The 20,858-nt window shown below is 41.5% G+C and overlaps 1 protein-coding gene across 5 annotated transcripts in view; it reads left to right on the forward strand.

The window, feature by feature from the left end:
• Positions 1-606: 606 nt before the first annotated feature.
• Positions 607-20,858, forward strand: part of LARGE1 (LARGE xylosyl- and glucuronyltransferase 1) — a 293,776-nt gene continuing 273,524 nt past the window's right edge. For 2 of the 5 annotated variants that reach the window (XR_011141148.1, XM_068943747.1), the window contains exons 1-3: positions 608-1,274; positions 3,272-3,358; positions 4,335-4,440. The gene's annotated coding sequence lies outside the window, so the exon portion shown is untranslated. Of the gene's footprint in view, positions 1,275-3,271; positions 3,359-4,334; positions 4,441-20,858 lie in introns of all 5 variants that reach the window. The other 3 variants (XR_011141149.1, XM_068943754.1, XM_068943748.1) reach the window with 2 other exon arrangements.

Consider the following 20,858-nt stretch of genomic DNA (forward strand, 5'->3'; position numbering starts at 1 on the left):
GGCCACGGCGGGGAGCCCCAGCCGCGCCGCGGGGTGCGGGCGGCGGGCCGGCCCCGGCTCCCCCCGCTCCCGCCCTCCCGTCCACCTGCGCCCGAGCCCAGGTGTGACGGCGCGGGCGAGGGCGGCTGCTGGTTGGGCGCGCGGCGCCTGTCGCTGGGCGGCGTGTCAGCGGGCTGGCTCCGCCCCGGCCCGGCGCCTCCGCCCGCCCAGGCACAGACATGACACAGACACACAGTCACTGCAGCTGCCGCTGAGCCCGGGGCAGAGCGGCGGCGGCGGGCGGGTACCCCGCGCGCGCGGCAGCCGGGTACCCCGCGCGCGCGGCAGCCGGGCAGCGGCAGCCGCCCTCGCGCACGGCTCCGCCTCGGCCCGCGGGGGCTGCCAGGCGCCGAGGCGGCGGCGGGCAGCCTCGGCTCCGAGACCCGCAGGGGGCAGCCTGGCACCGGGAGCCGCAGGGACCCGGCGGGGGAAAGGCTGGCAGCGGCGAAGGGGCGGGCGGACGGGCGGGAGGGGAGGAAGGGGAAGAGGGCAGCCTGGCACTGAGACCCGGAGGCGGCCGGGGGCGCCGGCACGGAGCGAGCGCGGGCGGAGCGCGGCACCCAGCGGCCGCTGAGGCCCGGCCGGCCGCAGTAGCAGCGGCGGCGGCGGTGCTGGAGGGAGCCTCGCCGTGCCCGGCTCTTCGGTGCCGGTGACCTTCCTGGGGCTGCTCGCCGCCTGCCAGGCCGGGGCAGGGCCTCCTCTCCCCGCGGAGCGTGTGTACCAGGCCCCGGGGAGGAGGCAGGAGGCCGGGCCGGAATCCCCCTTCGCCCCCGGGTCCTCCCGGCCGCCGGCAGGGCCTGTGCACAGCGCGGCTGGCCGCCGGGGACCGCGGAGAGGGGCAGGGGGAGACGAGCGGGACGGACGCAGGGGGCCGGGCTGCCCCCCAGGACGGCGCGGAGCAGGGAGCGGGCAGGCCCTGAAGAGAGAGCCGGGCGGGGAGGAGGAGGAGGCAGCCCGCGGCTCGGAGCCACCTCGGCGGCGCATCCCGGGAAGAGTAGGGACCTGCCCGCCGCTCTCCTCCTGCCCGCCGCGGGCAGCCCCCTCATCCCGCGGAGAGTGGAGCCGCCTCCGGAGCGCGGGGCTGCGGGGACGGAGCTGGAGCCGCCTGCCTGGAGCCGAGGAGGGGGAAGGAACCGCTTGTCTGCGTGGGGAGGCGGGCGCGGAGCACCCCGCCGCTGCCCGCCCGCCCGTCCGTCCGCCCCGTGGCCCGGGAGCCTCCCGGCCGCCCCGGGAAGGTAAGGTGCTTCGCCGGATGGCTGCCGCCGCTTTTCGAGGCGAGTGGGGTCGGAAATAGGGCGGGGGGTGGGCGAGGAAGAATCGGTGAGTGTCTCCCTTCGAGCATCGGGGTTGGGGGCCGGGGGGGGGGGGTTATTGCTTCGTCTCCTGGCTTTTAATCCTCATCAGAGCTGGAGCTGAGCGGATGCTCAGGCGGAGGCACGGTTGTCGCTCCCGTGGCACAAAGACGCACCCCCTCCCCCCCCCCGCGCTGGTGCGAGGTCGGCTGGTGCCGGTCGGACGGAGAGAGCCGGGAAGCGCCCTCAGCCGTTAGAGGCTGCCAAGAGGGAGCCGCTTCGGGCTGGGCCCCTCGGTGGGGCCGGGCCGCTGTGTGCGGGCCGTCCCGCCAGATGCCTCCCGCTACGGGGAAAAGTGCCGGGGACGGGAGGTGTCGATGGCGGCTGTGGCACTCGGCGCGAGCGTCGCGCCGCCCGGCCCGCCCGCCGGAGGGTGCGTGGGGGGCGAGCGCCTCGCCTCGCCTCGCCGCGTCTGAAACGGTCGCTCGCCCCGAGGGGCAGGTCCGCCCGAGCGGGAGCCTGTCGGGAAGTGCGCTCTGTCCCGCCCGCCCGTTCAGGGCGAAACTGCCGTTTCATCGGGGCGGCGGGGGTGGGTGCTCGCCCCCCCCTCCCCAGCTCCCCAGCACGGCGCTCTTGCCCGGGCCCCTCTGTGTGGGCAGAGTTCGGCTGCAGTCCTGTATCGGAGCTGTGTCATGTAGATCGTTAGTCCAAGCTGGGGTTTTTTTTTTTTTTGGGGGGGGGGGGGTGGGAAGAGAGCAACTTGCTGCCTGTGTGGAGGTGACATGAAGTTTGACAGTGCCTTATGTAACTGCTTTTGGAGAGATTCCTAGCTCGTGCTCTGTGCCCGGCTTTGTTTGCAGAAAGAAGTAATTGCCCTTCTTTGTAGAGCATCAGACAAGTGATCTTTATTTGTGTTTTCACTTGAGCGCGGTATCTTCTTCTTTACCTCTCTTGCAAGAGGCGTACTGCTAGACGGCAAATAAAGCCTACTGTTCTCCGTTGTTTAACTGAAGCCTGACCTGAGGAGGCATCTGAAGGGTTGTTATAAGGTGTTACCTTTTTTTGTGTTTGTACAGCACTTAGTTTTTAATAGCACTTCGAAAATTACTAACAGGAAACATTTTCACAGCGCTGATTATCCCTTCTGTATTCTGGAAGGTATAGATGCCAGGGTGGAAACACCAATAAATCAACTGCCTGCTAAAAACAGTTAGCTTTTCTTGCACAGTCTCAGTGATAGAAGGGAGAGAAAGCACTGAGCTGAACAAAGTACTGTGTTAAAACCAGAGTTGGTGATTGCCAACAGGTTAGCACTTTTTATTTAATGAAATCTTCTGAATACAGATTAATTTTCTTTGTCCAACATTTATTATTTTACTTACTCAAAAATAGGAACAGCAGGAAATTAGATAAATGGATTGAAAGGTTGCCTAGTTTCCCTGCAGTTTCTGTAAGTAGCTGTGTCTTCTACTCTTTAAAAAAAAAAAAAAAACAAACCTAGCTTGTTACTTCACACAAAAAGACAGCTTAGTAAATTGCTACATATTCTTTAGCTTTTTACTGCAAAGGTAGGCTGGGTGGACTTCCCCCCCCCCAATCGAGTGGTGAAAACGCACAGATTAATGTAATAAAATCTGTGAAAATCTATCAAATCTGTGGCTTCTTTCCTCATCTTACAATGCTCCATCAGACTGTGAGCTTAAAGGGCAAGGGGGATATTTTAACAAAATCATTCTCCTTGCTGCAAATGGAAATAGGTTAACAAGGTCGTTTAGTTAGTAGGTTAATTAGAAGAACAAAACAAGCAAACAAAAACCACCTCACTCTGTTTTTTAAAATGGAGAAATGACTAAGGTAGAAAAGGTTTCCCTAGGCTTCTTGAAAACTGCAAATTGCTGATAAGCATTCCAAGTTTGAAATGTGAAATTCTTATTGCTTAGGTGTCCTGTGACGGCCCTTGATCAGCAAGGCTGCAAGTCATGTAGAAGCCACAGTAACTGCACAGTCTCTGATGGATAATTGGATTGGTAGGTTCTTTTTGTTTGTTTCCTTGTTTGTTTGTTTTTTAATTGCCCACTCTGGCAGCAGGTTCCTTTTCTCTATTCTATTGACGTTTAATTCCCACAATTTTTGATTTATGTTTTGCATTGCATCTTTTCTGTTCAGAGTGCATACTCCCTTTTCAGTTGCTGCTGAAAGAAGCATAACTTGGAGATATTTTGATGCCAGCGTGTTGCAGGACATTTTTTCTTTTCTAAGGCTGACATTTTTTCTTCTCTGTTCAGATGAAATAAGATGATAAATCTTTCAAGTCTGGAGAAAATTGCGCTGGGTTTTTCTGAAGGATCACTAAAAATAATATTACATAATAATATGTTGGCTTCCCTGTGCCAACTGTTGAACCTATAGAAATTCCAAAGTGTGGTCCTCAGAAAGCCAAAGTGCAGAGCAATGGTGAATGGGTCTTGGCAGTGAATGTCCTTTGGCAGTACTAAGATCTGTCACAGGCCTGATCTGCAGAAATTTCAGTTATATTAGCCAATGTAGTATTCTTGCTGAATGAATTATTTCAAGAAACTGTTAAAACATATGTATCGCCCATGTACACTTATGTTGCTGAACTGAAGTGTTCTTAAATATATTGGTTTTAAGGAATAGTCCTCCCAACTTGTGTGGCTATTTCTTGTTCAAATGTGTATTTTTTTTGTGTTTACTTGGAATAAATCATTAGTGGTTGATAGACACTTGCTGGAATGCTACCTTCACTCTTCTCTCTGATTTTTGTGTACCTTTATAAGAACTATTTTAAAAGCCAAGTGCACACAGAAAAACAGCAAAAAAACCCAGCCTTTTTTGCCTGAGGTTTGCAAATTGAAGGCTAATAAGGGGCAAAATTCATAACCTCACTACAAATTCTTTGCAATAAATGTTGACGTTATTCACGTGTAAAACTCCTATTGATATCGGTGGAGTTACTTTTTTTTTTTTTTTTTTTTTGTCCAGGCACCTAGGCCTGTATGAAAGCCTCTGTTAATGAGCCCTTGCCAGCTGTGATTGAAGATCTTCTGTCATCTGCATTGGAGCTAATTAAAAAATATCCATTTTAAGGGTATGAGATTTCTGGTATATCCATTTTTCCTCCAACCTATATGTGCTGATAACATTATGATAGGGTTGCTTGAGAGGAGCACGTAATGGCTAATACATGGTTACAAACAGTTGTTTTTCATGAGTTTGTCTCCACAGAGTTATACTGTACTGGTTATTTGCCTAATTCTGTGACTAGAGAACTTTCTGAGAAGTAGTTTTGTATAAGAAAGCGTATATACTCAAACGTGTGCACTATTTTTGCCCTGTTAATGGTCTGGTTTGACCTTTTTTCTCTTTGCAGTGAATTCTAGCTTTAAAAAACACTGTCCATTATCCCATATTGTGCATAATTCGAGTGCTGGAGAGTCAGAACTAACATTGGGGAGAATAATTTCAGTTTTTGCTGTTGCTTTTATATTGGATCACTGTTTTCCTCTTCCTGGTGGTAACCCTATCTGAAGATAAGGGTTAAGAAATGTGCTTTGTACCTTGTAGGGTTTCCTAATTCCTTTTGGTGTCACTTGGCTCAGCCTTTGGAGGTCTGTCCTGTCTCATATCAAAGCATGCTTAATGCATCATTGTGAAAGGGAAGTAGCAGATAGCAAATTCTATTTTATAGGGAACTTGGTGGCTCAAAAATCAAGGAGAATTTTGCTAGAAAGGATTATCCCAGTCTCGGCGTTGACTTTAAAGCAGCATTGCCAAGGCTAGAATCCTTGTATAAGTGTCGTATGTGTCAGAATTAGAAGTAAACTGTATAAATAGTTTCATTGACTGCTTTAATTTGCAGATCAGACCAGGTCTGATCTAACAGTGCTTGCAGTAGAATCCAAAGCACTCTTCTTTCTGGGATGCACTCGCTACTTCCATGAGCATGAAGTTGACTGAGTAGAAGCTGTACTTGAAATTGGCAAGAGGAACTCCAGCAAGGTCAGTTCAGTGCTGCAAAAAGCTCCAGGCCAAATCCCCTAGCCTGATGATGGAGGGAGCTGGAAGACTCAGACAGTCTAGGTAGTACACAGTCTTCCTCATCAACCTCTATGTAGATGTTGGTACACTTGAAAATAATAAAAGGGAATAGATGACTTTTAAAGGAAAGATTCTTCACAGCCCTGATCATCACTTCTGTGTTCTGGAACGTATAGATGCCCGGATGGAAGCACCAATAAATCAGTTGTCTTCTAAAAACAATCAGCTTTTCTTATACAATCTCAGCAATGGAAGGGAGAGAAAGCTAAACAAAGTACTGTGTTAAAACGAGAGTTGGCTATTGCCTTTTTCCTTGACTAGTGATAAGAGGAGATGGATTCCACGACTCTACACTTCTCCCAAGCATTTTTGAGTATTGATGAGTGATTTCTATTACTTGATTTCTATACCAACCTTATGTCATTAGGGGATAGAAGGCTAATATTGCATGCATTAACCCAGATCCTGTGTATGCTGAATGCAGTTTTCCTGAGGGGCAACTGGGCAAGAGTCTCATCAATTAACAGTGGCTGGTTTTACTATTCTGCTAATTATCTGTGAAAATGACAACAACTGTATTTATGATCTGCTGCTGTTTGGAAAAGCTGTAAGTAGCAGTGCTGACACCAGAACCTTAGCTTTCAGAATTCAGAAGGGCAATACTCATATCAGTTTACACCTGTAGTCACATTCTAGAACTAATATACTTTAAAATTATGTTTTGCAAAAATTTCTTTTAAGCATCTCCCCTTCCTTCACCAGAAAATTTTTCTGGCTTATAACTGCCAGTGAAGTTTGAGTTATCACTTTCAGTTGCAGCTTTCAATAGTCCCACTAAAGTTTATCCAGGAGTGTGATATTTACATGTAGAATACTATTATTTTGATTGTATCATTTTATCTCCTGGAAGATGTTTGACAGCTAAGACTTATGAGTAGGAGAAAACTAGAAAACTATGTTATTGAACGATCTTCATTTAAATACAAATCAGAAAAATGAAGGACTTGCGGGGAGAGGGAAGGGACAGAGAAATGAAGAGGGAAAGGAACTGTGGGATTTGATAGAGGAGTACCCAACCATTTACTGCATTTTTAATGCAGTTACGTTTAGCTCAGTAATGGTCCAGGTATTTAAAACATTGTTTTCAAAGGTTGAGTTTTCTTGCTTGTTTTTTCAATACTGCAAGTAGTATGCTGTAATTTGTATCTGAATGATACCTTTATACAAAAAAATGAGGCTCTTCCAGATGGACTTATGGACCTGTTTAGGGACTTGGGAGTGACTATGTCTGTTTGAAGAAAATAATGCTTCTCACCCTGTTTAAAAAAAAAAAAAAGTGTCACTGAATGGAGGGGGGGAAGTGAACTGTTCAGATGAGATGAAGTTTCTAACTAATATTCCATGTTCTTCGGTATCATGGTTCTCCAGAATACTGGCTAGGTTTCACTATCCTCTTCTTCCCGACTCCCTGCCCCCCGACCTCAGTCACCTTAGTACTAAGTTCCCTTGGTGATTATTTTCCCTTCTGTCTTCAGTTAGTGCTCCTGCTATTTAATACTGCAAATGGATGTTTAGGTTCAGAAGTTACCAGACATCAATGTATGAATTTGCTTAATTCAATGTTTTTCAGGCTGAAGGTACTATAAGGAAGTATGCCACTGAGTGGAAATAAGAAATGAAAGCCAATCATTCTGGCATTACCAAATCCCCAAATATATGCTCTTTGAAGTGTGTTGTTCTTAAGAATCTTACTTTCCCCTTTTCTTAAACAGAAGGGAGTCCTAGGCTTCCAAGTTTTTACAGAAAATAATCTGACATTAACTGTGAGGCTTGGCAAGCCAAAGTTCAATTCCTTATTTCTGTAGTCTCATAATTTTTTCCAGTCTTTCTGGTTCTAGAGTGTGAGTCAGAAACTTAAACACAGGGAAGTTGTCATTCATGTAAGAACAACTCTTCTAAGATAAGGTATTGGCATGTTTAATAATCCTTAAACAAGATAGGGATGATTCCTACCCCTTTAAAAGGGTAAAATTATCTACATCTTTGGATTCTTCAGTGTTGGGTATACCATACAACAATATGTTGTTTGTATCAAAGCTGAGACTTGGAACATTAAAGCACAAGGCCCCTGTAAGGGTGTAATCTTTCTGTTGTTATAATTGGAATATCTTATAACTTATGTCCTTGATTTTGGTCTTCTAGAGCTTCTTAATGTCACCTACATCTATAAGAAGTTGGTTAATCTTCCGTGACTCTTCCAAGTAGTAGAAATCAGTAGGTGATGACGCCATAAACAGAGAAGTACTGAGACAGTTGTAATATTCTCCCATGTTGACATTGACTTTCACAAACCAAAAAACGATCAGTTTAAAGAAACAGTAGAAGCTTTTACCTTTGGATGTCCTCCTTCAGTGAGGTTTACGTTGACAAAGTATGGGATGCTACAGATGAAAGAGGAAAAAAATCAATACTGATGTTGAGGAGAGCATTGTTCCACCACAAGATGGGACCCAGTATTGGCTAAAAGAAATCATTTGATGATGAGAGGGAAAGTGAGGTTTTTGTACATAATATTGTTAATTTTGTGCCAGGTTGCTGAGGCTGCCATGCAGAATGTAGAGGGAAAAAAAATATATATTTGTCTGTACCACTAGCTCAGAAAGCAAAAATAAATAAGTGAAAGCTGAAAATATCTCAGATGCATCTATCTAATCAGCTCCCTTTCCAGTTGGTTTGGATAGTGGAGGACCAGATACCGTATTCCGTTGCAATGTGGTCATCCACCTTGGAACTTAAGTATCTACTGCTTGTACCCAGAGCCTTGCCCCCTGCTTTTGCATGCTCTGCTGGGGCAGTTGGATGTAAAAATCTCAACTTCTTCCTACTTGCCAGAGGCTGCTGCTCTCACATCAGTGTTCACACCTAGAACTTGAAGTGGATCAAATTGTATCGTATGTGGGAAACAATGGAATGCTGTTCAGTAAGTTTAGCTCTTGATTTATGTTACATTTGCAATGTAAATAATAACTGTTCACCGTTGGTGAATGAGTTGAAAAGAAAAATGTTCTTAACATTTATTTTCCTTCATGAGGAGGAGCAAAAATAGTAGTAATGTGCTGCTAATATGCAAGGAACTAAAGTTGACAGCAGCTTTCATATGTGGAATAACTTTACTGATATCCTGGTGTTGGGAATGTTTTGGAAATAAGATCGTAGGTTCTTGTGTGCTTCACAAAGGAGGACAGAGTGAGGAGAATGACACCCAAGAAAGATAAACTGCTGCACTGCAGGTGAAGTGATTTGAGCAAAGTTATCCAGGTGGTCAGTCAAAGCAGAACTCGTTTTTCCTGAGTCACTGTCCTATGCTTTAAGCATGTGAACACACTAATGGAAGAACTGTTGCTTAATATACTTGTGCCTTAGATGATAAAACTGAGTCCTTGATGATACTCAGTATATAACAGTATTTGTAAGGAAATGTACAAAACATGTTCATATTAAAACTAGCAAATACTATGAATATTAACAAGTTAAAAAATAAATGGATAAATGAAAAAAAATAAGCTTATGATATTAGAGTTTACAGACATTCTTTGTTGATTGTGCAATGACGACAAGGAGAAAGGAGTGTATTTTACTTCCGAAGGACAGGAAATAAATACAACATTTAAAGGACAAGGAAATAGAATGCTTTAAGGAGAAAACAAATGTTTCTTGGTCATTAATGGCTGTAGGTCAACAATCTTCATTAAATATATGGAGTTTATGATCAGGTGGTGGGAAGTGGAGAGTGAAACTGGCACAGGCAGCTATCATTTAGCCTACAAATGCAGCAGAAGTCACTGTAAATGAACATTAAGGAGACCAAAGCCTGCACTGAATCATAGATATATCCTAACTGGATGAAGAATACTGCACTTCTATTTATGATACCATTTTATAGCATTGCTGACCAGTGGTAGATTGGTTCAGGCACAGCACCTCTCTGAATAGAAGGCTGCTCCCGTGCTTTGTGTGGTTTGTATCCCACTGTGCTGCTAGGCAAAATTGTTAAGAGGGTGAGATGGGGAGAGAAATATCCTTGAGGTAAGTCCATACCCAGCAGGTGTCTGAAAGTGGTGTTATACAAAACAAATTTTTCAGGTGTTCTTCCTTTTTGTCCCAAATTTCTTCCTGTTTTCCATATGTGAGACTCTCTCCCTTTCCTCTCTCAGACCAAAACAGAATGTATTCTACATCAATAATAAAGAATTCTAGACCTGGAGTTAGGATCAGGAATTCTCTGAAATAATTAATTTTCCAGCATAGTTAATTTCCTATGTGGTTAGATTTTTGTCCCTCAATTTTGGATTTGTCATGCATTGGCTTTTGCTATATTGCGAAAGGCCTCAGTTTGACTTTTTCTTTGTTTTTTCATTTTCTTATTATAAGTTGCCATGTATGAAGGTAGTGTGATTTGAGAAAACATCTTGACTTTTCTAGTTGAAATAGTGGAATTGCAAATGTAGTATAGAAAGCAGTTATTTATTCATGTTACTAAAATGCCTAGGGGCCCAAGCTGAGAGAGGGCTTCCTTCATGCTGAGTGAAGCACAAATATATAGAGTTTGTGTACCTTAAGGGTACTTCATTGGAATATGAATGCTCATATAAAACAGCAGTATAAACAGTGATATGTGGCTGGAACTCTTTTGACACAGCAGTGTTTTCATACCAATAAAATACCACAAATGATGGAAGCAATTCAAATAAAAGCATCATTTTGGCTAGTATAGTTGTGACTACTGTGGCAGCTTCTGCTAGCCAAGTTACGTCAATCAGCAGTCACTTTTCACACCATCAGCCAGCATAGCTGGGCTGTGAGAAATTCCCAAAGCAAGAAACCGTTCTTATCCAAATGAGCTCACAAAATGTGGAGGTAAGAGTGTGCTAAAGCTTTTGAAAAATGATATGGTTTGTATTTTTTTATTGTAATTTTAATCTCAATAATTTGAGATGTTGTCTCAAATCATCCTATATATAATTTGAATAATATTGGCTTATTTATTACTGGATTTGTTTAAATGTCTGTGGAAAAAATAAAAACTGTATTCCTGTATTGTGATCCATTGGCAGCAGCAGAGGGAACAATTCTGAAAGAATTCACTGTAGTTCTGAACTTAACTGTATTTCTCTGTCAGGTTAATTTTTTTTTTTTCAATTGATGTGATATTTAAAATACATTTTTATATTTGACTCAAATGTGCTAAAATAAAATCTTACAATAGTCTGTAACACCAATTCTTTGGACTAAGCAAACAGAAACCTTTTGCAGGATGGAGACAGATCCCACTGCCTTGTGATGGTAATTTATGAAGGTGAAATGAATCTAACATGGCAGGAACCAAGTCATTCATCACAGATAGCAAGAAATCCAGGTTCCTTTGCGTTTTCCTGTTTTTTTTTTTTTTCCTTTACCTGTATTCACCATGCATATCTGAATTTGTGATGCAACTTTCTTGATCACCAAGAACTGGTTCTGTCTGATCTGTCTTGAGTCAGGGTACAACAGTTGTTTTAGGGCTTAGTATCTTTGACTAATCAGAGCGAAGTGGACTTTCTGGTGAAATTTTAGTGGATTGAACAGTCATATTCTAACAGGCCGGAGATAATGTTGTTAAGAAATGAGAAACATTTTCAGGAGCTGTTTTTAATGCTGACTTTAGTGAGAAAACATTCTCTAATTGTTCGGGTTATCTTATGTTCATTTTGGAATTCTCTCTGCTCTTAGAGAAACAGGTTGGTGGATAATACCCTTTACTGTTTTCAGTTAGCCTTTTCCTGTTGAACATGGACCTGGCTACCATATTGCATGCTGTTGTTGCTGTCTGTAATTCCCCATGAGTTTACTGAAGTAATCAGTGTAAATTCCCACTAATAACCAAGCCTGCTAACCTAGGCTGAACAATGGAAGAACGTGAAACTAGTGCTGCTTCCTCTGAGCTGCTTCCATCTCCTTTCTCCATACTGTTCAAGCCCCTAGTCTTTTAAGGTCTTGTTCAAAACCCAAACGAGTCCCTTAATTGAGCTGAATTTTAAATATTGGAGTGAAAGTCTTTGCCATTCTCGCTTTGCTTTTTCTATGATCTATCTCCCTGACATCAGTGCTGGTAATAGTGTTGTGACGTACTAGCTAATACAGATGAAGATCTGTTGTCCTGGTCTTCGAGACTGCCACTCTATCCATCGGTCAGCGATGTTTGCTGTGATGGAATATTGGTGAGCGTACAGTGATGCTTTTGGATGGCGCAGGGGTTCTCAGTAGGGACCCCAGCATTGATCTACGTTAGTAGTACTAGACAACCCAAGGGAACGTTGATGTAGCAGATAATGCTTCATGATAGATCTTTTTGCCTAAGTCTGTCCCGTTAGCTGTGGCTAAAGAGCCACAAAGCACCCTAAACAAAGAAAATGGAATTCAGCAGGGCATGTAATGGACAAACTTGCACAAATTACAGCTTTATATCTCAATTCTGCCAGGCATACGTGCTTTTGGAAATGTTGTAATGGAAACTGCAGATGAAAAACCCTTTATTCTCAATAAGGACATAAAAGCTTTTTTTACATGGCGGTATGGAACGTAAAATGATTTGCAATGTTAATTTAAGGAAAACAACGTGATTTTCATATTGTGAAAGTGTTAGTGTTGAAAGCAACCTAGGTCTACTAGTATCTCTCACTATACAATAATATAGTATTCCTTTGCTGTTCTGGTACAACAGAATCTGTTTTGCTGTTATCACTAAGATAGGAATGAAACCACAGTATGCAAAAGTGAAAGCCATAAATCCATTTTGCTACCAAGTTCTGTATATTCTTTTCTTGCTTCCTTTCCCCGAAACAGTGGTTTCAGCAGGTTAACATTGGCAGTGTTTTGAAAGATGAAACGCACCAGAAAGGTGCTAAGTGTTCTTGCTTTCTTATAGAACCAGTTCTGATTGAAGATGTTCTTGTCATGGCTTATACTTGGTGTGAAAGCTATAGGGATTTTGAAGATATTGGACTTGTTTTGCTGGCAGAGCACAGGTACAGATATGTGAGGGGTTGCTGCCGTTCTGTGGCTCAGGAGCAGGTTTCTGATGCAGACCAGGATCTGTATTCCAGAAGCTGCTTCACGAAAGGCTAGCAGAGAAGCGTATCTGAGATTACTTGTTATGTCTAGAATGCAGAATGTTTAGTGGGAGTGGTTCATGCATTTAATACATCTCTCTAAGCACCCTTGAATGTCCAATGTGCTGTCATACCTGCAGAGGCTTGTTTTGTTTTGTTTTTCCTCTCCCTGTATATCTGTAGCTAACAGGTAGGCTGAAATTTTGAATTCTTAGGCATGTTTATTTCTTTAAAAACACTGAATATTCCAGTAAAGAAGGGAGTCTCTATCCAAGCTTGGTACAGGTTATTCAAAATTGCTTGCCATTGTCAAACTACTGACAGGAGGAAGAAGTTCTGGGACAGTCTAATTAAAATACTGGCATGTCTGTCCCATGCCTGTGTATAACAAATCAAGAATCTGTGAATATTCAGGGTCTGTTAGGAAAATCTTCCTTTGAGGTAAAGATATGTATGGAATGCAGCATAGTCAAAATTCTTATCTTTACTCAAAGATCATTAACCTCTTTATAAATAATCTACAGATCACCATTTGTTCTAAATAATTATGATGTTCTTTGTTCTTGATTGACTAATAAATGCCAATTCTTATATGTTATTTTTCCATCTGTTTATGTGTGTGCATCTGTTAAACATCCAGCCATGGAAAAAGTGAAACAACCGAGGAGGCAGGGGTGCAGTGGAAACTGATAGAGGTCTAATTTCTGTAAATACAACTTAGGACATTTTATTAGGCGTATTGCAAGGCAGTTGAGGCCTGATCCAACTGTATAAGAGTGTAAGGGCACGACTCTTGTTGACATGAATTTTGGAACAGAACTTGAATATGTGATCCTAAAAAATTTCAAGAACTGTTTCCTTTGGCTCCATTAGCTTTAAGTTTTACCTGGAGTAGTTTTTTTTTTTTTTTTTTTTTTTTTAATTCAAGCAATTATTCACTAACCATAAGAAAGGATGACTTCTTTCATCGTGCAAATGAAAGACTTAGATGGTATTATATCTGCATGCTTCTTTGCAGTATTATGGGAAATTTCATATCATAAGAAGCATTTTTCTCCCTGTACAAATGGGAAATTGTGTTGTAAATGAAATCTCTTAATTACCATTAGCATTGCTAAGCTTTTTACTTGAGTCAGCAACTGTGAAAAGTACCATAATTTTGAAGCAGAAATTTAGGACTGAAGATTTTAAACCAATTTCTTTTCCCTATCATTAAGGGAATAGTGGCTTAGCAGACAGGAAGAAGAGTATTCTACTTTTATAAACACAAAAGAGTTCATTTAGTATTCAAGTTCTTGCATTAGTGGGTTATGGTTTTTAGATTAGAACAGCGTTTTCTTACTTTTGCTTCAGCTCTTCTTTTGGATTTGCTTCTAGTTTTTGGGCCCCGCCATTTGCTCTGGAGCTGCATTTTTGCATTAATCAAGTTTTGATCCACATTTTGGATCAAGTGTGTGTGTATATGTGTGTGTGTTTGGGGATGAGGGGTTCTATTGAGCCCAAAATTTGATGGTGAGCCATTTTTTTAAATTACTATTTATGCAACAAAGCATATTCTGAAAAGTGTTCTTAGAAATCGGGAGGCTTGTTTGTGTGTGTAGTGATGTCTTTAACCTCAACAGAGGTGGCATGATGACATATATAAGATTTATGGGTTATTTGTGGAAACCTTTTAATTATCTGCATAGGGCTGTGTGGAGCATCAATTTCTCATTTTATCTGGAGTCCAAAGTCAAAATCCTGATTTGTGCTGAGTCAATGCCCTTAACTCTAGTCTTCATTTTGAGCTGGACTGTAGAATGGTTACACACTGCAGTGTGTATGAGTGTTCTTGTTGAAACCAGTGGTGGTGTTTGAGAGTGATTATTCCCTTGTTGCCTCTCCAGAAGTGCAGTGACCACTGATTGTTCTACTTGCCCTGTTTTCTCTATGGTTCACCTTTATTTCTGTATTTTAGTTGCTTATTATCCCTAATCTTACCTCTGGATCATGTAAGTACCTTAGAACAGGTGCAGTTTCTTTGTTAGGTATTTGCACAGTGTGTAGTACAGTAAGACCAAGGTCTTTGCTGGTGCCTGGCAACCACAGTCCATAATTCACAATATAGTGCTCAATAATTAAAGCAGTACACAGCTGGACAACACTAGCAGGACTTATTTAAAAACTGACTCTTACTGTATGGTTACTGTGTGTACCTTTAAAGCATATCCTAGAGACTCTATCGACAAGTGAAAGGGTTTCTCTATTTGCCATTCATGACAGCAGGGGACTCTAGTCTTCAGATAGCAGTGATGGTAATAGCTACAATATTAAAACAAAGATGGAGGTACTAAAAACAGAGGTAGGATGCAAAAATATTCTGTAATCCCCTGGGATAATGGCTCTAAGCCACATATTCGTGGGATGTATGCACTTGTTTTTATTTATCCTCTTCAGCAGAAAGCTTTATCACTGAAGAGCTTTGATAATGGCCTGTTCAGTATGATTGTAGTCACTTGTATTCCTGTAATAAAAGAAATAATTTAGGGCTATTTATAGATTTAATCATTCTTGCTCTATGCATTCCACCTCTGATTTCAACTTCAATAGCTTAGATGGAGCTAGATAAGGGCTTTCTGCTTGCGTAGTTCTGTCCCATTAAGATATCGCATCAAAGTGTCGTCTTCCTTTTTGTGCTTTGCTGTAATGGAACACTAGTAATATATGCATGTACTGTACCTGCACTGTATACATGTGTAGTTAGCTTATGTGAACACAGGTTGGTAGCATTTGCAGCTAGGTGTACTTTCAATAAATACAACCAGTAAAGACCAATACTAACATAAGCAATCTAAAGAGGAACAAATCAGAATAATGGATTTTATTTCCTCAACCTGTAAACTTTACTGCAACCTCAGTTTTACAGTAGTAAACGTTGCAGAGACAGAATCTATAGAGAATGGAAGTGAGTTTCCATCTTAGACAAGTAGCTTATTCTAAGAGCATGCACTTGAGGAGCTTAAGAGAGCATACCTGGGAGAAAGCTAACACGCTGGAGCAGGGGACTGAGACATTAAGGCACTGCTGATCTGTTTTGCTGTTTTTGAGATGGAAAATCTATTTAAGGGGATTTTTTCTTTGGTGCCTCTGGAAAGATATGTGACGAATGCTTCTTCCACTGTGCTTCTCCTCTGACTGTGCATCTTCTCACTATATTAAAATGTCTCCTTTGTTTTTTATCCATAACCTTGTAATGAAAAAAGTTGTTCTAGAGCTAGTCTTTTATGTCCCCTAAACTGAGTTGGCTTCCCTGCTGTGATTTCAATAATGCATAATTTCGTAAGTTCAGAGGATTTAATGCGTTTCGGGTGAATCTGTGAGTTGCTGTTAGATGGTTAAAAGGAGAATAACTATAATGGATTGGATGCAAAAGCTGCTTCCCCAGCTTCTTCTCCATCTTACCCGCTGGCATGTAAAAGCATCTGCCTCTCATCTCCTCTTTGCCTGGTGCTGTGTGTGTGTGCGTTTTGGCAAACGTTTTATGTACAAAGATCTTTGGAAAAAACTAAGACAAAATAACAGTGGTGAGAAATGCAAGTAGTTCTGTCTCACTAGATAGCTACTCGTGCAATAGTGGAGTGATGCTATATGGCAAATAAAAATGTTTCTGTGGTAAGTGTTACCACAGCAAATGAACCTCTCTTCTCTGGCTGTGCTGCAATACAGCATCTCTACATTTATAACTGTTACTTATAACTGAAAAATATGCAGATTATTTTTGCCTATATTCTTCATACAAGCTAAGCTGCTTTTCTTCTTGTAAAGTTTTGTGGACATACATTCTGTCTTTTGAATTATCTGAACAGTGTGTACAGGAGGAAGGGAAAATGTTTTTCAGTTAAGACACTTTTAAGATTATGATCATGTTGTGACAACTCAAATAGCTTTATTTTAAGCTATCTTTGCAAATTTGGTATATTTGCAGCTATGGATGAGGACTTAAATCTTTTCCGTATCTGGAGAAAAAGCAGATGATGTAAAGAAGTTCATAGTAACTTGGAGTAGTTTTCTGAGTATGCATGTAGCATGTTTTGCTTCACTTGTTGGAACGCATGTCTGTATGTAGTGCTCCAAACGCGGGAGGATAAGAAGAGTTTGAGACACCTCCGTTTTTCTTTACTGTGTGAACTTGCTGCAACGGTTCTACTCATTACTTACTCTGGTGGGGTAAGGAGATTTTTAAGTAAGATTGGAGAGAATCAAGTAGTGTGCTCCGGAAACACTCTCAAATCTTTTATAAGTAGCACTCCTATTTATACCATAGACGAAGCCTTAAATGGCTGTGCTAATGTGATGCAATTAGAGGATTATTCTTATTTGAATTAGGTATAATACTTTGGCCATGTCTGGAGGAGGCTAAGAGGAACTGGTAAAAATGAGAGCCAAACAGTCTTAGGGAATTCTGGAATAATATCCAAGGAATCACTAAATTGGCCATTGGGTGCTTAGTTTATGCATATTTGGATATGAAGTGTATTCCTGGCCTAATACGGTGAAACAGTATGAAATCTTACTGGTCTATTCTGAATGCCTTTGGTTTGCCTGCATCTGTGCAGATTTCACGTTTTCAGCAGCTCGTAAGTGAAAAAGGTTCGTAAAACTAAACGAGTAGGATGAAGATGCTGTGGACATAGAAAAACGTTATGGGGCAGGAGGACGTTCTGCAAGCTGCATCCTTCTGTCTTCATAAAGTTTTTATGAGCATGGAAAACAGCAAAAGGGAAAAGGAAAATGAAAGTCTTGTAAAACTGAATGTGTGGGGTTTTTTTCCCCTCAAGAGTCCTATTGTATTTATAAAATCAGAAGTATGTTATTACTCTTTATATTTTAAATCAGCTCTTTTCTTGTTTGTAATGCTATAATGCACCTTGATATTGGAAAGAGCTGTTATGTAAATTCAGTCACACGAATACAAGAAAACAAGTTGATAACAATAACGCTCACCCTTTGTTAGCTACCTAGTAGACTGCTTTATTGTGAGAACTGTGTTGACTTGTTGGGAAGGTTCTTTCTGTGCCAGCAACCCTGCTTCAGACAGTTTAAATAGCAACAAGCAGGAGACTTCCTAGACGTATAACTCCAGCAGAGGAAACAAGAGGGGTCCAAATATATGTCTGAGCTACTCAAAGCCCAAGCGTTCCATGTGACTAAGTAGATCTGTCTTTCGGTTAGAACAACTTCATTTGGAAATCTGCCTCAAACCGCTGTGACTTAATAGACGGACTCTCACTTGCTTCCCTGACGGACTTGCAAGGTTCATCGGTATACAGGTGACATTCTGGTAAGAAGATACCCTGTTATCCTTCTGAACTTGGGGAGAACAATTTATGGACTTCTCTCAACCACCCAGGTAGTTGTGTCCAGTTTTACTTGACATTGCAGTTTTGTTATAAAGTAATAATAATTGACTGAAATTTTGACCACATTAATGGGATTAAACTTTGATTTCTTTGAACAGAAGAGGATGGTGGACTTTCTGAGAGGTTTATGAACTTATTTTTTGCAAAAGTATTTTTGTACTATTGTGGCCACGTAAGGTGCTTTTTTGTTTTTTATTCATTTTGATACACTTTTGCATTTGATATTATCCAAATCCATCTAGTTCTAGTTTTTATTTTTTACAGTTAAATGTAATGTGAAACCGACTGTGGTGTAGGGTATATTTCCCTAGGGCATATTTCTTGGGTATTGTTCTTCCCTCAAACTGTTAGCCTGACAGTAAATTGTGCAGGGTTTTGTTCCCCCCCCCCCCCCCCCCGGGGGGTAGCTGCAAAGATTAGCAGGACAATGAAATACTAGGGGAAAGCATCTGGAAGGTAAGACTTTCCAGATGGATTTCCTGTTGAGATATAATAGTGCATGCATTTGATATTTTTAATTTCTATTCTCTTGAAAAAGAAAACTTCAATAAAATTTGATCTTAATTTCTTAATTTGTTACTTTTTTCATAGAGGTGGTTGCTAGTGCCACAGGAATTATTCTGATTACCTAGCCTGATGGAGTCATGCTGTAGAATTCCAGAAGCAGTTTCTGCATCAGGCTTCATAAATAATTGTTAAGCTATATCTTATCTTTTGAGATTTTCAATCTTAATTTTTAAGTTTTTGAGTTATGAAGAAGGTACCAAACTTCATGGTTTGATCCACTGATTGTTTTATCCTCTATTGCCAAATCAATGGCTTAGTTCTAATCTGAAGCATAGTTGTTGTAACCTAATAATTGTAGCAGACTACTTTGACAGTGTATTCTGTGTCGTTTGATGTCTCAAAATCATGATCGGATGCCTCTCTGAAAGGGCACTCAGGCTTTACAAGTAACTTAGGAATTTAATGTAGGAAATATTGGGCCTTTTTAGGTAGAGACCCGGAAGTATGTTGCTGACAGAATCTCTTCTTCTGTTAGCTTTTTCCTTGCTAATGCCTCTACTATGAGTGCAGCAGCTGATTTTCTTCTACCACAATGTGATAATAATACAGTGCGTCTCTTGGTTGTGCCTCCAGTTATACAACGGGATGCTCAGTCCGGTGGCAGGGTGTGACAGTGGCCTTTTTGCTTTATATGGCCAGCTTTGTAAATACTTTGATACAGATTCCTGCATTTGAAAGACTAACTTTAGGCCGTGGGATGAAGGTTGTTTCCCAATTCCTTACCCAAATATTTCTATAGGAAGCCAGTTTATTATTATGGACTAAAAGCATAAACCATTCAGGCTAGTTAGTGTGCCAGTGCCCAGCTGACCTTGAAAAAAATTTTTAGGAACACGAATCAAAACAAAAGTATGGGAGCTCAAAAGACTGAATAGCTATACATATACTGAGGTTGTTAGTAGCAAATCTTCAATAAGACCAGTAGTGGCAAGTTAGCAAAGTAAATTAAAAACACGGTAGCACATTTTATTAGTAGGTCAGGTGGAGTAAGAAGACACATTAGATTTCTCAACAAATCAAAAGATAAGTATGTCCAACAAATGCTTAAAGAAAGGGAGCCAGCTAAAAGCTTCAGATTAACTTCTTTAGCAAGATTTAAAAGTATATACTATTTAAAATTCTTCCTTTTTTCCTCCCTGCACTCTTTAAATTCCTTGTTGCTTGTTGATCAACTCAAGGTTTACTGCTGCCAGTAAAAGAACATTATCTTTCTGTAAAGATAACTTTGAAGGAAAGCACAGCTGATGTCTCAAGGCCACTTCTTAAGACCTCTTCACTGAGATTTAAGCTAACCCATCCTATATCTGGAAATACACAAATTCTTCTTCCCTGTAAGACTAACTCATTTCTTCTCTGAACCGAAGTGATAACATGATACTTTGAAGAAAGTGGAAGTCAATAACTGAATTTTGACAGCCTTCTCCCTAGATAACTGCAGAGTCCACTGTTACTTTCCTGTGTTGACTGCATTAAGCTGCAATATAGATGCTTTTCTGGTTATAATGGAAGACTTCATCCATATAGTTGCCTGAATGATTTTTACAGGCATATGAGGTAAATGAGGGAAGAGGAGAAAGAAGGAAGGATATAAGGCTGGCTAGATCCCAAGCCATCTCAGGCTTTTAAGTGTTGTGTTTTTTGCGGGAGACATCTGACTAGAGCACCACAGCTGACATCTATGGAGTGTGTGATAAGCATTCAGCTCTCCCTGAAAGTCGCAACTTGAAGAACGGATCTCAGTCAGCATCAGCCTCAGAAGATCAGTAGTCATCTGTTACCTTCATGGGATTAAGAACTGGATAAAACAGCAGTTAGGCACATTTTTATGGAATTCTCTTCAGATCTGCTTGTGCCTTTATGACTTTAAAATATATAGAATTAAAAAAAACACAAGTTTCTCCTTGAGCTTTTCATGGAGCTGTCTGCCATGCAAGTCCTTTTCCTGTCCATCTTACCAATACACATGTGATTTTAATCTGTTTTCAGTAGGCTTCTTTACAAGCCATGTAGGTGTCTCCTAGGAATGGAGGTGGGTGGTACTCTTCTAAAGAGATTTTTTTTCTATCTCTTTCTGATCTAAACAGTTTCACTATTCATGTTATAAAAATCTGCATTTAGTCTTGTCTGCATACGAAGGCAGAAGACTGAACTGCTATTCATTTTGATTTTAAAACTTCAAAGAGAAGAGCAAGGAATAAGTTTGTTTCAGAAATGGAATAAGTCTAAGACTAAGCCAAAAATACTCCTTGACGTATCTTGTATCTTTGTATGTTGTGTGTTAGAGCCATTCCAGGTGTCACCTCTGTCATGAGAGATGATGCACTAACTTACAGAACAAGAATTACTTGGCAGCT

Source organism: Struthio camelus, chromosome 1, assembly GCF_040807025.1.
Source record: "Struthio camelus isolate bStrCam1 chromosome 1, bStrCam1.hap1, whole genome shotgun sequence".
Classification (NCBI taxonomy): Eukaryota; Metazoa; Chordata; class Aves; order Struthioniformes; family Struthionidae; genus Struthio; species Struthio camelus.